The sequence below is a fragment of the Pteronotus mesoamericanus genome, unplaced genomic scaffold (assembly GCF_021234165.1).
Source record: "Pteronotus mesoamericanus isolate MK-2021 breed Mesoamerican mustached bat unplaced genomic scaffold, CSHL_Meso_final contig_438, whole genome shotgun sequence".
NCBI lineage: Eukaryota > Metazoa > Chordata > Mammalia > Chiroptera > Mormoopidae > Pteronotus > Pteronotus mesoamericanus.
Genome location: NW_026555165.1, coordinates 1,272,007 through 1,288,818, shown reverse-complemented (window position 1 = coordinate 1,288,818; position 16,812 = coordinate 1,272,007). Strand labels below are relative to the sequence as shown.

The window sequence follows — 16,812 nt, the reverse complement described above, 5'->3', positions numbered from 1 at the left end:
AGCCCTCGCAGTGTCCATGCAGGCAGCAGTCCCGGCCAGGAGCCTCCCGCCTTCCTGCTCGTCGGGAGAGCACCCCCGCCGGCGCGCTCTCCAGCACAGTCCGAGGCGCCCCCTTCAAAGGGGAGAGGCCCTGTGTCTGTAGAAGATAAAGATGGCAACACATGGAACATCTCAGAATTACGACTCTTTCTGGGTTTAAAATACATTCTCCTCACAAGGACCAGATGGGTCAGTTGCTGTGTTTTGAATGACGAGTCTCCTCTGTATGGGAGGCCCAGTGCTGTTGTACCAGCCTCTGGAGCCGGGGCCGGGGGAGGTCAGGGACCCAGAAGTGTGCTGGCTGAGGCTGGCCGCCGGCAGACCGTGTGAGGGGTCCCTCCCGGTGCTCTGCCTTCAGGCATGCCTCATTTCCCGTAGGCGGCGTTCTTGCAGAGCTAGCTTTGGAAACGTGTACATGTTTACATGTGATCAGCCCTTCCCATGGTTAATTCAGAGCTGGGGCTGCTCCTCAGAGTAACGCCTGCTGCTCCCGCCCAGCCTCGGCCAGGTCTCGGGGACCATGATGCGCTGCCATGGCAACGGGGTCACTGCAGTGTCATGGCGTCTGCCGGCCGGGGACCCAGCCTGCTTTCACGGCCTCCCGGTGTGTTCGCAGAGCCCATGCGGCATGGCACCCCCCAGGACCGTGTGTCTGGGCCCACGGCTCTTCCCTGTTTGGCTGGTGCCCATGGCTCAGGCAGCCTCTTGTCCCCAGTCTTTCACATCCTCCCTGGCAGCCTCAGAGGTGGGCCGTGCTGGTTGGAAGCCATCTTGTACGGAACAGGGAAATGTCGGGGAATGTATTTGATGTCAAAGCCTTTAGAGGGGTTTAATTTTCTTTTACAGACGTTTCAGCACACTCACACCCCTTTCTCTCCTGTTTGCTGCATGTGAAGCAGGAGCAAGGGAAGCACGCCGGTGCTGCTTTTGCACCTGCTGGCAGGTGGCTCGAGTGGGACCTCTGCAGTCCTCGCAGCAGACGTTGTCATCTCCGTTTTCCAGGTGAAGCAAGCAAGACTCAGGGAGGGGGGGTTACCTGAGTGAGGTCGTGCAGGGCCAAGAATTGTCTGCCTAACTCCAAAGTCCTTTGTTTGTTTTTCACTTCTCTTTATTTCATCTTCTATCTTATAGATAAGGAAACTAAGACTCACAGAGCTTAAGTTGCTTCTCAGAGTCTGATTAAAAACAGGCTTGGCTCTCTCAGGTGGCCAGAAAGCCGGAGGGCCCTGTGCGCGCTGTACTGCAGCGGGCGGAGTGACCCAAAGCCGGAGCCAGGCCCTCTCGATTTGGTGGTGGTTTGGTGCGTTACAGCAGGCAGCCACGTGTCCTGGGGTTCCTGGGATAGTCTCAGACATTGTGCCTCCCACAAACCGTGGTCTGGCCTGACCGGCTCCAGCAGTGGGCACACCAGCAGCGCCGCTCCTGCCGCCCTGAAGCGGTGCGCAGCTTCCGCCTGGCTTTGGGTCTGGATAGCTCAACCCCTGCGGACAGGCCGCAGTCCTCACTCATTTTAACTGCTTGGGGGTGCGTGCAAGTGCAGCCAGCTTTCTTGCTATCAACAAAGCCGTAAACTTTTTTTTTAATGAGTGAAGAGGAAGTCCTCATTGGCCTATGTTTGGAGAGGGGTAGATACTGCTGTTGAAAGAGTCAGTCAGGAAAACAGGCCAGGCCTGAACATGGGAGACCTTGGCCGTGGATGGTTTCGCACAGCATTTCCTAAAGTGGCATGTGAGACTGGGTTTCTAGTGCTCACTGCCACTCATTAAAATCTAAAATCCTGTCGTCATGAGTTTCTAAGCGCCCAGTGAGTGCAAGCTGAGTTCTAGGCCGTGAACGTAGACAGAGAAACGAGGCTCTGCTCCTCTCGTCTTTGAGAGCTCAGACTGAGTCTGGCCGAGAGCCTAGAGTCCGGGGCTTTATCACATGGCACATTCAAGGACCACCCGCACCGCCCCCAGCTGACCCCACCGTGCCATCCTCCAAACAGCCTGTCTTAGTTCAAACTGCTGTCACAAAAGCACCATAGACGGGGAGACTTAAACAACAGACATTTCTCTCTGCTCCACGGGCCGGTCAGGGCTCAGGTGCCAGCAGATGTAGTGTCTCACGGGGAACCTGCTTCCTGTTTCCTAGCTGCTGGCAGAGACAGGAAGCTCTGTCCCCCATAAAGGCACCAGTCCCATCACGGGCTTACCCCTGGGACTCCATCCAAACCGGGGTCCTTCCCTAAGGCCCCCCCTCCACGCAGCTTCCTCCTGCGGACTAGGCTTTGGCATACAAACGGGGGGCGGGGGGCCGGGGGCCGCACGCAGTGCACGCAGTGCCCCGATGACCCACGTTTCCTCGGGGGCTGGTCGTGGCCCTGTGCACGTCACGCTGAGGATGAAGTCAGGCTGTCTCGCCTTCAGTTCCTGTTATTCACGCCTCTGCCACATAAGAGCTGCCCCCTGGTGAAACCGTCTCTGGCCCCGGCTTCACCCGACGAGAAACCGGGGGCTGTGAGCGAAACCAGGCTGCCGGCCAAATCCAGTCTCGGGGACCGGCCTTCCTCGGGGCTTTTTCTCAGTGCGGCCTCCTGCTCCTGGCTTTCCAGATGGGACGCAGCAGGGGGTGGTCTTCAGCCACGCCAGTCCTCTCACCTGCGGGGAAGGTGCCCGTCTCACGTGGCCACTGTTGGCCAGGCAGCTGCTAGCGTGGTCAAGGCTTTGGCCTTGGAGCCCATGCCTGTGGCGTCCGGCAGCAGGTGGCAGATGTGCAGACAGGAGCCCTTCAAGGAAGCAGGTCTGTGAGAACCATCAATCTTTTCCTAAAGACAGTGTAAAACGCTTTCCTATTTCAATGATCGAGTGCTTTAACAAGGAAACCGTGTCATTCAAAACTTAAGATAACAAGAGACTGTTCGGCCAGACTCTCACCCTGTTCCTCCAAACCACCAAAACGCACCCCCTCCGCCCCCGCCACCCCGGTTTCTGGCAGAAACAACTGTTCAATGGAGAGAATTAGAAAGTCCCAGGATTTTTTTTTTTTTATTACCAAAAACTGGGTGTGTCTTCCAGTGCACAGAATGGGGCTGCCCCCAGCGCTGCCTGTTCTTGCTCTGCCTCCCTTTCTGTGGACAGGGACATCCTGAATGTTTGGGTTGTGGTTGCTGTCTGTTGCCCGCGAGGGTGTGTACCCCTCACATCCTCGCGGGGGACAGACAGCAGGGGCAGAGGTGTGTCTGTCGCTCAGGGCCGTAGCCCAGCTGCTGTGTGCAGTGTGTGTGGTACACAGCATTCAATAAATAACTGTTGAATGAGCGTGTGGTTGAGGTCATCAGTCATCCTTCATAGGGTAACTCCCAGCTCGGGCTCCCCAGGGCCCTGAGCTGGGCTGTGGGGCAGATGTCCAGCAGCCAGCTGGGAACCTGGGGGCGGGCAGGCTGTGTGGCCGGGGGTGCGGCGTGGGCAGAGGAGGTAAGAGGAGAGTCTTAGGCAGCAAAGGGAGGGGCGCCTGTGGAGAGGCCAAGGGGCCAGGGACTGAGGAGAAATGGCCTCCCCGGGGCTTGCAGCTGCCCCCACCAGGCCCCCAAGGCAGGCGGCGAGATGGGGACCCAAAGGGGTTGGATCTGGGCAGCGGTGGTCGTGTGAGCGTGTGGCTCACAGCCCAGCTCTGGGACACAGCAGCCCCTGGAACGCTGCCTCAGGGGGTGGGCGTGAGGCTTCACTGAGAACTGCTGTTGACCGTGGAGGGCTCCCTAAACATCGGGATTTATGCAGGGGGAAGAGGAGCTGATGTGGGCACAGAAGGCCAGGGGAAGGTGGGTGCATGGTCTTGGGGTCCTGGCAGAGGGGGAGCCAGGCGGGCCTTGAAGGAGTGGGTGTGCAGGGGGTGACGGGTGGCGGCTGAGGCCCTGCCGGATGGAGCTGCAGGGGATGTGGTAGCATCTCTGGAAGCTTCCCTCAGGCTGAGTGTGAAGACGGAGGCGCAGGCTCAGGACTGGGAAGACCAGCAGTGTGGGGACACGGCCCGCAGCTTCCTTCCCTGGGGTCCACAGGGAGACCGCGAGGCCCCGCAGGCCCAGGGGAGGGCCTCCAGCCAAGCAGACCTGGCTGAGGGAGGTGGGGTCCTGTGGACAGTGCCACACTCCCCGTAAAAAACGGGGTCTCGGGCCTTCTCAGGAGCAGGCTTGACGTTCTGCACCTTGGACATCAGCCTGGCCTCCTGAGAGCTCTTGGGAACGGGGGGCTCCCCTGCCTCCCAGGTGTGCCATCCACGCCTTCAAGAGGGCAGGGGAAGGTGTCTTCCCCATGGACGAGAACGAGGACCTAACCTGTGTACACTTTTCCTGGCACAGGTTGGCGCCTGAAGGTGACAGTCACAAAGTACTAAGCAGCACGGCCCAGGCACTGCCCAGTCAGAGTGGAGGTACCAGGCCGGGGTGGCGGTGCAGCGTGACTGGCGGGCCTTGTCGGTTCTGCCACCAGAACCCTGCCTCTCCTGAGGCAGCAGAGGGGGCAGCGGCAGTTGAGTTCTGTGCCGCCTGGGGGAGGCCCAGATGAGGCTTTGTTGGTTGAATGTGTGGCTTGCTGAGTTAGCATGTCTCCTTCAACTCGGACACTGTGGTGGGAGGGACAAGGGGCCTCCTTGTGCCCCGTCTCTGGACCCTCACAGACTGGCAGTGAAGCCGGAGGCTGAGAGCGAGCCACAAACCCCGGGCACTGCCCGCTGCAGAAGGCCTCTGCCTTTGCCTGGGCAGCCGTGGAGCAAGCCTCCCTCTGGTCTCTCGGGTCTGGGCACTGGGTGCCGTTCCCTTGACCCCCCCCCCTTCCAAGCCTCCCAGCGGCCCCCAGCCGGCCGGAGGCCACGGGAACCCTGGCAGCGTGCATGGCCTGGGACGGAGCCCTTTCTTGCTAGGAAGGCGCGTGCGTAACCGTGACAAGGTGGGGTTTGAACTGCCAGCTGCTCATCCAGTTTTTCCAGGATTTCATGTGTGGCTGGGAGGTCCGCCAAGGGGGTGGCTCCCTCTCAGGTGCTGGACTGGGCACTGTGAGGGCATTTCCTGCTGAAATCCACCCCCGAAAGGTTCTCAGCCGCTGCCTGCCTCTTCCCCACCAGCTGGACCCTGTGAAGTGCCAGCCAACCCGTCGGCTGTTTCAAGTTCCAGCGATGACACAGGATTGGAGGGAAATCCTGGGTCCAAACTGCCAAACACATGAGCGTCACCGTGACACTGCCTGGCACCGAGCCACACCTGGCACAGGTTGACTGCAGGATGAGAACCGTACCTGACAGGCCCCTCCCTGAGCCACTGTACTCCAGGTCATGCCTCTTTCCTGTCAGGTCACCCTACTCCCAGCCCCTGCCCAGCCCTGCTGAGCGGCTCTGCCCCACCCCCTCACTCCCCCACCCCCCGGCCTCCGCGTGATGTCTAGTTCTCACGTGTCCTCACAGATGGTCCCTTCAGTGAGCTGGCAGTCCCCAACCTTGGCCCGGTTGGAGTCTCAGGTGTCCCAAGGGGCAGCATTGGGGAGAGTGCCCGGCCGTGGTGGCGTTACCATTGTCCTGTCACTGATTGGCCTCTCCCACCCCACCAGGACCCCCGTGGCCCTCCCCGGCTGGGAGGGACCCATGTCCTCAGAGCTGGCGCTGCAAGTTTGCGGGTCCTGAGCGGGTTCGTGGGAGAAGAAAAGACCTCTGGGTCAGCACGTCTCGGCTCGTTTGTCAGGGACAAGCCAGCCCATCCCTTGGCCTTCTCCGTGACGCTGTGAGGCCCAGTGCTCGAGGCACTTGGTAGATAACTGTGCCAGCCTGGCTACAAATCCTGACCCTTAATGGCCACTGGCCATGCCCTAACCCTAAGTACCAGTGTAGGTCCTGAAACCTCTGTCCAGGTGTAGCCCCCAGGCCTCCCAGAATCCTGGAGCGGCTGCGATAACCAGCAGGCTCATGGCCCCACGTCTGTGGACCCGCAGCCCTGGGGGCCCAAGTTCTGGCCCACCTGCGTACCAGCAAGAGGCCTGCCTGCTCCCAGGGCAGGAAGGCCTCTTCCCGAAACAGCTCAGAGCCACTGGGCTGGGGGCTGGCGCACTAGGGCCCCAGCCTCCTGAGGGCTCCAAAGACAAGATGACCAGCCGGGGGCTCTGGTCATCTGGGGGTGGGAGTGAAGAGGCCTGTGTCCATGGTCTAGGCGGGCGGCCGCCTGCAGCCAGGGTGGCTGTGAGCGCGGCCCGGCGCCATGTAAATTTACTTAAAACACTATGAGACTTGTGTGTGTATGTGTGTGTGTGTGTGTGTGTGTGTGTGTGTGTGTGATTACACGTCACAGTGTATTCAATGTGTGGTCCAAGACAGCTCCTCTTCTTCCAGTGTGGCCCAGAGACACCAAAAGGTTGGACAGTCCAGACTAGAGTTTCAAAGAAGGAAATTCTACGGAAGGCCTCAGGCTGCCAGGGCAAGAGGAGGAAGCCGATAGGCTGAAGAGTGTCCCAGGTGCTGGGCAGGAGGGAGGGACACCTCCTGGTCTAGTCTCTGGTGCTGTAGGCAGGGCTGTGGGCTGTTGGCGGAGGCTGCCCTGGGAGAGGCTGGGGGGCCACACCCTGCTGGGAGTCCTGGGGTAAGGGGGACCCCCAAAAGATACGTCCATATCTTAATCCCCAGAGGCTGTGAATGAGATCTTATTTTAGAAAGGGGTGTTTGATGTACTTGAGGATCGAGAGAGGAGATCCTCCTGGATTATTCAGGAAAGCCTGAAATCCAGTGCCGCGGGTCCTTAGGAGAGACACAGAGGAGGAGGTGGCCCCGTGACCACAGGCAGAGCGCTCGGAGTGGTGCAGCCACCAGCCGAGGACCGCTGGGAGCCCCCGGAGCCTGGGAGCACCCCGGCAGGATCCTCCCCTAGAGCCTCGGGAGGAGCCACAGCCCTGGGGGCACCTTGACCTCAGACCCTGGGCCTCCAAATGGCAAGAGGATAATTTTCCGTTGCCTCAAGCCGCCCTATCTGGTGCTTTGTTGTGGAGCAGGGCTGGCAGGCTGCTGCAGGGTGGGCTAGGCTGGGTGGGCAGAAGGAAGCCGCAGAGGGTGGCAGACAGGGAAGGCTGCTGGGGGCGGGGGCCGCAAGGGTGCAGGCCTGCAGCTTTGGGGCTGGGGGGAGGACCTGAGGGGGTTCCCAGGACGAGGGCACTTTTAAGGACAGCAGGGCCCTGGGAAGGGTTGCAGGAGGGGCGGCTGAGGAGGGGGCCGTGGGGCAGCCCCCAGTGGGTTGGGGGTTCCTGGGAAGGAGGCTCCAGCCCCAGGGAGTGGCCAGAGAGGGTGCAACCTGTCCGCGGAGGAGTCCCTGCAGAGGCCACCCTGCAGGCTGGACACCTCCTATGGTCTCAGGACAGCTCTCCAAGGACCGCCCCCACTTTTCAGAGGAAGAAGGCGAAGGCTGCAGGTGGCCCAGCCAGTCCACGCCAGGCCCTGACGGGAAGCCGCTGCCTCAGTGCAGAGCCGGCTCTAAGCACCCTACCCTGCCTGCAGGGGGCTCCCAGGGCGAGAGGTCAGTGCCCAGTGTGAGGGCCTAAGGGTTGGCGGGCTGGGTGGGAACCCGCCGCGCCCGGGGCAGGGCTCGGTCTGCGGCCCTGCACTTGCTGGCCCCACCCTCCCTCAGCCGCCCTGGGCATCTCCCGCTGGGCGGCAGATCCCCTCTGTCCTTGTCTGGCCCCGGCCCCGTCCAGCCAGCTCCCATTAGCCTGTCCCACGGCCGGCCTGGCCGAGTCGGCTTGTTCTAAAAGTTGCTCTTCGTTCTTTTGATTTTCATTTTTTTCAAGAAAATGTGTTTTTAATCAATTTCATAATGAAACCCAAACTGAGGTCTTGAAAACAACAGCAGTGAGAAATAATAATAACTGAAAAATCTCGGCTCCCAGAGGCGCTGACTTCAGCGCCATCTTCTCCAGCCCAAGCAGCAGCTCAGGCGCCCCGCGCCCCCGCAGTGCCCTGTCACCGTGCCTCCCAAATGTCCTGGAACCGCTCCTCCTTGAAGCCCCCAGGCCTCTGCCTGCTGCTGAGGTCCTTCTTCTCTGCTGAGCCCCCACCCCCTCCCAATGAACTGGCCTCCCTGCCCCCCGTCAGCCCCTCCCCAAGCAGGTCCTGAGTGTCCCCGGAGGCTCACTCTAAAAGGATGCCCTTCGCTGTGCTTATCCCAACATTCACAGCCTCAGCTCCTTGGCAGGACACTCAAGGCTCCCGTGCCCAGCCTCCGCCCGCCCCAGGCTCCCATCCCCCCATGCACCTGACCTGTCCCTGCCTTTGTTCATGCTGGTCCCTCTGCTTGGGCCACCCTCCCTCCACCTGTCCCTCAGGCTGATTCCACTCAGTGCTCAGGACTCAACCTGAAGAGTCCCCTGTGTTTGTGGACCCTGCCCACGTGCAGAGGAGCCCTCCTCCCCACCGTCAGACAGACAGCTGGTCATTTCTGCGCCTGCCACGTGACAAGCCCTGTGCTAGGCGCTGGGGTTCAGGGAAAACTGCAGACTCCCCCGGGCGGCTGGGAGGACAGGCGCCGCCTGCAGGCAGACTCGCGTGTTCTGCCCCGTGCCTGCAGGGGGGGTGTGCTCCTTTCATGTTTGCAGACCGACAGAGCAAGTGAATCTCAATATCCCTTCCCATTCCTGGGGTGGGGGCTGTGCTGGATTCCGAGTTGAATCACCTATTCCCAGTAGGTGCTCAGTTCTCTCTCCTACCAACCCACGCTCCCCAAGGGGAGAGGAGTGTAGGGAAAGGGCAATGAGGGGCGAAGAAACTGAGTGCTTACGATGCTCAAGGCTGGGGGGAGCCTGGGTGTCCACACCCCGCTCCTGCCCTGCCCCCACACTAGGCTCTCATGGGAAGGAGAAGGGTGGTCTGCAAACGAACGCCCCTGTCCCAACCAAGGGACTCCAGCTTGGAAACGGGACGTCCAGGAAAGGTCGCCATGGAGCGGCCTGGAGCTGGTCCCTGCCCCAGCCTGAAATCCAGCCCACCCCCCAGGGCTCTGCCCCGCAACCTGGAGCAGAGGACAGGCCCGGCCCAGCCCCCACCCTCTCCTCCTTCCCCAAGACTGTCGTGTCTCCTTTTCTTTTTCAAACAATGCTGTAATGGTTTTGAAGGTGGTGGTGGCAACTACCAAAATTGGACGTGTGTGTGCTAACAGTTCAAGGAACACGCAGGTCATGAGGATGAGGATGGCAGTCTGTCCCTGCCCCCCCGTCCCCCCCGCCCCCGTCCCCTACATCACAACCCCACCAAGACCCCTTAGGCTTGCCATTCGGCACGTGTGTCCCCTGCCGCCTCCCAGCTCTCAGGACGTTACACAGGTGCCCAGGCACCGAATCCTCCTGTGAAGATGGCATCGTAAGGGGGTGTATTGCTTTGGCACTTGCTTTTAAACGGAAAAGACGCTATGGACACCATTCCAAGGGACTACGCACAGAATTAGCTCGTTCCAATTGGCATGTAATTGTTCTGTGGGTGGACCCGAGGGCCTTTAAGTTCTGGTGTGGTCCCAGGGTCGAAGGGCATGTGCATTTCTCAAGGGGCCAGAGCCTCTCCCCAGGGCCCAGTTCTAGATGGCATCAGCCATCTGGCCCTTCGCCAGTGTCATGGGCAAGAACTGACATTTCGTCGTTTTAAAAGTACGTCTCCTGAATATGAGGTTGAACATCTTGTTCATCTGTTAATTGGCCTTTTTTAATTTCCTCTTCTGTGAGTTTTTGAATCTACTCTTTTGTCCAGTTTTCAACTGTGTTTTTATTTATTTATTTTTAATTGCCTCCTAGGACCTTTTTGAACGTCACTAATATTAATTCCTTGTTTCCTGTGTTGCAAGTATTATAGTCCAGCACGACAGTTGTCTTTGGCCATAGAGAAGCCTGTATATACTTGTTATTTTTAACTCTTTGTTACAGAAATTTGAAAACATACTCAGGAGTAATAGGAACAGGCCCTGGCCGGTGTGGCTCAGTGGGTTGGACGTTGTCCTGTGAACCGAAAAGGCACGAGTTCAATTCCTGGTCAGAGCACATGCCAGGGTTGCAGGCTGGGTCCCTGGAAGGGGGAGTGTGAGAAGCAACCAATTGATGTTTCTCTAGCACATTGTTGTTCTCTCCCTCTCTTTCTCCCTCCCTCCCCCTTCCTCTGAAAATAAATAAATAAATAATTTTAAAAAAAAACAAAACAACGAAATAATAAGAACAGTCTGATGAATCCACACTGCACCCACCTCCGGGCTCCAACAGTGATCCGCCAGGGCAGAACCCCCCACCCCGTGTGAAGTTCCTTTGGACGTTGCTTGTGGTGGTTTTTGCAATGCAGAGGTTTGTGCTTTCATGCACTCACGTTTCTCAGTCGGTCTTTGTGTGCCTTCTGGGCCTTGTGCATTACCTGGAAGGGTCTTCCTACGCCATGTTATTAACAAAACAAAGATTCTCCTAGTTGTAAAACATGATTTATTACCTTCTAAACGGTGGCACGGTATTTGTTTTCACACGGAGGACCATAATTTATTTAACCAATCCCCAATTACTGAGCACTAGGTTGTTTAAGATTTCCCCTCTTTTCAATCCTGCCGGATGGAGCCGCCAGGCCTGACTTCCCTGCCCAACCTGGCTTATTTCAGAGCAAACCCAGGCCTCAAATAATGTCATCCGTAAACACGAAGGGTTTTACATTTTTACGCCGTAAAACCCCTGAGTTCTATGGCCCTTTTGTTTTCCACTTGTAGTTGTGTGACGAGACAGTGTATTCACCGTCCCGAGAACGAAAGGTTACGTGGGAAAATCTGGTTCCCGCCCTGTCCGCTGGCTGCCCAGCACCCCCCTGGGCAGACCACCAGTGCTGTCAGCGTCCCGTGCGTCTGTATTTAGTGTCACTGCCTGCAGGGGTGGGCAAAAGTAGGTTCACAGGGCATGCGGATGCTGATACAAGAACAAACTCCGTATTTCGCGTGCTCGCAACCGTAAACCTACTTTTGCCTACCCCTGTATCTATCCTACCACGTGGCCAAAGGCAGTTCGGCTTGTGGGCAGGATTTAGAACGTCTTATCTGTGGACCTTAAAATTCAGAGATGATTGTGGATAATGCAAGCGGAGGCCCTGTAGCCACCAGGATGCTTAAAAAGCAGAAGCCAGAGGAAAGTTAGTGTCTAAGTGACGCGGTGGTAGGAAGCCTGGACAGGCCATGGCTGGCTTTGAAAATGGGAGGGGCCATAAGCCAAGGCATGTGGGCCACCTCCAGAAGCTGGAGAAGGGCAAAAAAAAAAAAAAAGAAAAGAAAGAAAGAAAGAAAAGTAGCTGCTCCGCGGGTGGCCAGCAGAAAACCCCACAGAGACCCTTGAGTGTGGTGGCCTCGTGAGACCCACTTTGCACCTGGCTTACAGAACTGTGAGATAAGCCGCATGCGGTGGTTTTGAGTGTGTGTCCATCTGTTGCAGCAGCCAAGGGAAACGAACGCTGGTACCACCTGGTCCTGCACGGGGAAAAAGATGCTCAGAGAAGAGGAGGACCCTGCCCCTGTCCCTGCCCCTCCCTGCGGGCGGAGGCCCTGGAAGTGGCATCCCCAGACTCCTGTTGCTATACGTGCTAGGTCCAGCATCTGGAAGCTCTGCCTTCTTTCTGGTGAGTCCCTGGAATCACAGAAGTCACGTTAACATCCCGGCAAGGCAAGGTGCAGTGTCTGAAGCACTGGTCTCTGGGGTGGGTGGGATACATGCTTTCCTTTCCTGGATGAGCAGGGCTCCCCCAGCCCCAGCTGGACAGCCAGGCTCTGGCAGCTGCTGTCCAGATATGGAGGAGTAGGGCCCTGTGCTGGGGCCACGGGGCCGGGGGGCCGGGTAGGGTAAGGGTGCTGCTTGGGGTGTGTGGCAGAGCCGGAGACCAGAGGGGGAAGAGTCCTCTGGGGCCCTGCTGTCTGGGGGCGGGCGTGCAGGCGCAGCCGCAGGCGGCCTGAAAGGGTTAACCTGGAGGAGTAGTGGTCGGGTCAGGTTACTTCCCTTTAAAAAGCCCGGAGAGGAGAGGAGGAGTTAGGTCCTGTCCGGGCAGGCGGGTGGCTGGTCGGCACCGATCCTCCGGAGGAGGCTCCCGTGACCTAGGCAAGTGGAGCTCGGTGGAGGGGGCACGGGGGCTGTTGGGGGGCTGCAGCACAGGGAACCCCACATCTGCTGCTGCCCGCGTCCCCTTCCCAGGCGGGCCCATGGGGGCCCAGGGGGAGCCAAGAATGCCTTTGGCCTTTGGCCGAGATGCCGCCGCAATCTCCTCATCGCCCAGTTGGGGCAGGGGACCTGTCACCTAAAGAGGTGGCCCTGGGGCGGAGAGGAAAGGTGGGGAGACAGGCTGGCGGGGCGGGCGGCACCCTGCTGGGGACGGCAGCGAGGGGCGCAGAGGGCGGTGGGGCAGCACTGATCGTGGGTGGGGTGGAGCTGGCCCTGACCGGCATCCCTGGGGGTCTAGATAGCGCCCGAGGAGGAGGAGGAGGAGGAGGAGGAGGAAGAGGAGGAGGAGGAGACGGGACCCTTGAAAGTTTGCCTCTGTCCCCAGCCCTTCCCTGGCCCCTGGAGGAAGAGGGAAGGGCACTCCCCCTTTTAAGCACCCGCTTTACAGTCATCGTCTCCCTGTCTCCATACAGCCACCCCGTCAGGGTGTGGGGTTTCCCAGGGTGAAGCTGAGGCTCCAGCTTGTGGGACACCCCTGGGGGAGACAGATCAAGGTGCCCACTGCACCTACCCTTGTTCTGGGGAGGGGCCCCCCAAACGGGACCAGTGGGGTCCTTCTCCTGCTCTTCCAAACCTCCAGCAGTGCAGCGGGCAGGGCCCAGGTGAGCCCTGCCTCGGGTTTCGGGCCGCCGGCCTCCTGGCCCGGGGGCTGCAGCGACCAGCGTCCCCCAGGGGTCAGGGCGCCAGTCGCGGGGGGGCGGGGGGAGGCCTGCGCGTAGAAGGGGGCTCTCAGCAGATGGGCCCTCGGGCCACCTGTTACTGAGGCAGGGCAGCAGACAGGTGGGGTGATGACGGGGTGAAACAAGGGCGCAGCTAGGAGGAAGTGGGGAGGTGCCCCCAGCGTCACCAAAGTAACAGGTGTGCGGCACCCCCGCCCCCTCCCCGTGGTCTCTAACCCTCCTGGGCACTGCGCCATGGAAAACAGGGAGGGGCCACATGGGAAGGTGCTTTAGGAAGCAGCGTGGTTAAGCCTACAGGACCTGCTGCTAGCGAGCTGTGTGACCTTGGGCAAGCCACTTAACCTCTCTGTGCCTTGGTTTCTTCAGCTGCCAAATGGTGGTGAGGATCCTGGTAAAGCACATAGTGGGTGCTCAGTTAAATAGCTGGGAGCTGCCAGACAGCCTGGCATGACTCCTCCGTGGCTGGTGTGCTTCCCTCCTGAGTGCCCTGCCCTGGGCCCCAGAGGCTAGAGGGGAGTTGACTTCCCATCAGGGGGCCTTCTGAGGTTCTCACAGGACAGACAGTGTCCGAGGCTCCCAGAGGAAGCACCCTGGGGACTGGCCCTAGCCCAGTCCCGTGCAGCTGCGGGTAGAGGCCTCCGAAGCCTGGAGAAGGCCAGCAGGCAGCAAGGCCAGAGCGTATCCTGCCCCGAGGCCCCAGCCCTGTCTTTGCCCGCCTTGCACTGCTCCTTCAGAGCAGACAGAGGGGCTTGGGTCGTCCCTTGCTCCCAGCTCACCTATCCCGGCAGCTGCCAGGATGCAGGGGGTTTGGTGGGGGCGGGGACTGAGGGAGCAGGAGCAGCTAACCCGAGGCCCCAGCGTCAGGGAGAGCCTGTAAGTCACCGGCAGTCATCTGGGTGCCTGAGGTAGCCCTTCCCAGGCTCCTGGCCTTTACATGTTTCCATAAAAGGGACCCGTCCCCCGTCGCCAAGACGCAGCTGCCCTTTCCCATTCAGTTGATGTTTTCTACACATATGGATGTGCCTTGAGTATTCTCTCACGTGATTGTTGTCAACCTTAACTTTTTTTTTTTTTAAATTTAGGGGAATTTTTGTCCTCTGGACCAAAACATAGGCAGGGCAGAAATCAACCAAGGCTGCCTTGGTTGAGGTGGACCTGAGGTACTTGGTTTCTCCCCATTCAAGAGAGAGACAGGAAAAGGAACACACATTTTGTTCACCTGCCGAAAGGCTCCCCTCCAGAGGCAGCCACATGTGGCGCCACCCCCAGCATCACGCGGGATGCAGCAGTGACCCCCAAAGTGGGCGTGGCCACATAGGATGACTTCAGGAAAAAAATGTAGCGTAATACAAACAACCCCCGTTTTGTGGTCATTGTTGTTCAGAAGGAGAGGAAGTCACGAACTGATTTAAAGAAAAATAGTAAGCCCTGTACAGGAGGCTCGCAGAGATGGCAGAACTCGGAAGGGTCGTTCGTGTGCCTCGCCTGGGACCCCAAGGAGGAGAGCAGGGGGTGGAGGGGAAGCGCGTCCCAGGATGGGGGGGATCACGCTGAATGCCGTTTTTAACCATCACCTGTCTTTTCTTACTGCTGCATCCACTCCCTAAGCACGTACCACCCACCCAGTGAGTACTGGGTACCTGTGGGGGCGCGGATCCCATCTGTGTGGCTCTCAGCATCTCGGGTGCTCGGGGCTGTCCTAAAGTGAGCCTCCAGGACGGGCGGGTGGCCGGTGAAGGAAAGACAGAAGCTTTCCAGGCCCAAAGAACATCTTCTGTGGGGCTGCTGTGGGGCGGGGGGTGGGGGAGAGCCTGGGGGGCTTGATAAGCTGACAGAGGCCAGTGGAGCAGAGGGGAGAAGGATGAGCTCAGAGGATCATGGCGCGGGGGGTGGTGCTGGATCAGGCCGGACCTATAATCCATGGCAAGGAGTGGAGCTGTTAGCATTCATGCACTCAGCCAGCATTCATTGGGCTCCTAGCCCGCGCGAGACGTGGAGGGGCGTATGAAGCCACCGAGCCTTCCCTCGAGGCGCCTAGGTCTAGTGGCAGCTCTGAACAGGTAGATGGCCTTTTCCTAAGCGCTGTGGTCATAGTATGAACCAGAGGCCAGGGACGCGCAGAGGGGCTGCCGTGCGGGAGAAGGCAGTGACACTGCAGCTGGGTGTTGAAGGAGGAGCAGGCGTTGGACAGGAGGGAGAAAAAAGGTACCCCTGGCCGTGGAAACAGGATGGGCAAAGGCACAGAGAGGAAAAACCCAGGGGGTTTGGGGAAGTGCCAGCAGTGGGAACCTCAGTGAGCCCTGGAAAGCAAGGCCAGAGGGTCAAGTTCACGACCTCGAGGCCCAAGCCAGAGCTGAGGCTTCATTCTACACCTTCCGGGCAGTGAGGAGCCGGAGAGCAGGCTCCACCAGGACGGGGAGGTTTCTGTGCCAAGGTGTGTGGTGTGCTTGGGTGGCAGGAGGTTCAGCGTGGCCACCTCTCTGGGGGGTGAGGAGATGGCAAGGCCCGGGCCACAGCAGGGGCTGAAGGAGGGGGCCCTGTCCAGTGTTGCAGAAGTGGGGGCCCTTCCCTGCGCCCCCCAGCCCCCAGCCGGGGCTGGCTGGCTGCCCGGAGCAGGGATCTCTCGTTACAGGGCAGTGGGCCGCCTGCTGCGCCAGCTTTGAAGACCAGAGGCCCTTTCCGACAGAGTCAAGAATCTAGCCAGCTGGGCCCCTGGTCTCCATCCAAAGCAAACAGGAAAAGCCTACGGTGGGCCAAGCGAGGCCTCTTTCTTTGTTTGGAGAAGGGATTAGGCCAAGCAGATTTGTGGGTCTCTCTACTGCAGAAGCAGGAGGGGGCTGCAGGCCCAGTCGGGAACTTGGTGAGATGCGGCTCAGGGGCTGCGTGGGGCCTGGGTACCAGCCTTCCGGGGTGCTATTCAGACGGCCTTCCTCGGCGAACTCGAGCCCTGATGGAGGGAACCGGGAGCACATGCTTCCTCACCCGTGGGTGTCAGCTTGCCTGGGTCGCAGCCCTACCCTGGGCCCTTGGCTTCCCACTAGTGTCCCTTGACCATCGGCCCACGCCTGCCGGGAGTGGCTGCCTGCTGGCCATGCAGTGGGAAGTCCACACAGCCCAGGCCAGGGCCCTGGGGGCAGGCCTCTTGAGAGGAAGGGGGAGAGGCCGAGGGCTTGGGGCCCTTCCCTCTGAAAGATGGGCTCCGAGGATCCCCTGAAGACCTAGCACTCAGAGCCTGGCCTCTGCTGGCCAGGTGACAGGTAGCGGCCATGACGGTGATGCCCGGATGAACTCCTCTTTGCATTGGTGCACACGTGTATTCACTGGCCAAGCCTGCATGCAGGCTCGGGGAAGGGGTGGGGGGTGGCAGGTGAATGAGGTCCTCAAGGAGCCCAGGAGATGAGGGAGCGGACAGATGTGAGCCCCGAGTCCTGCAGTGCGTTCGGCCCAACCAGACTCTTGCCTGTCTGTTTGCTGTGAATGGAAGTGGGCTCATGGGAGGGGGCAGAGAGTTCCCCCAGGGCGAGAGTGGGGCCAGGGCCAGAGATGGAGGTGGGCTAGAAAGGCTTCAGTAAGGCGGGACTCCTGAACCGACTCACTCATGTATTCTCTCGCCCACGGGTGGCTTCACTCAACAGGTACCTACGTGTTGAGCACCTGCTATGGCCAGGGATGCGCCAAGTACTGCTGAGCGGAAGCAGCCTAGGCCCGGCTCTCACAGGGCGTTCTGTCTGTGGGGGCAGTAGGCAGGGCTCATGTGGTCAGTCACACAGGTCGAATGGAAAATTCACTGAGTTACAGGGCTTTGTGGAAGAGGTTTGTGGTGCCGACGGAGCTAACAGGGGCTTGACCTGGTCCAGGAGGTCAGGTATCTTCTCTGAGAAAGA

At 59.6% G+C, this 16,812-nt stretch overlaps 1 long non-coding RNA gene across 1 annotated transcript; it reads left to right on the top strand.

Moving 5' to 3' along the window:
• The first annotated feature begins 7 nt into the window (after positions 1–7).
• Positions 8–5,674, top strand: LOC129073914 (uncharacterized). Its single transcript, XR_008529478.1, has 4 exons — positions 8–1,041; positions 4,376–4,446; positions 5,137–5,340; positions 5,616–5,674. It is a non-coding gene; the product is annotated as an uncharacterized LOC129073914 (long non-coding RNA).
• The last annotated feature ends 11,138 nt before the right edge of the window (positions 5,675–16,812 follow it).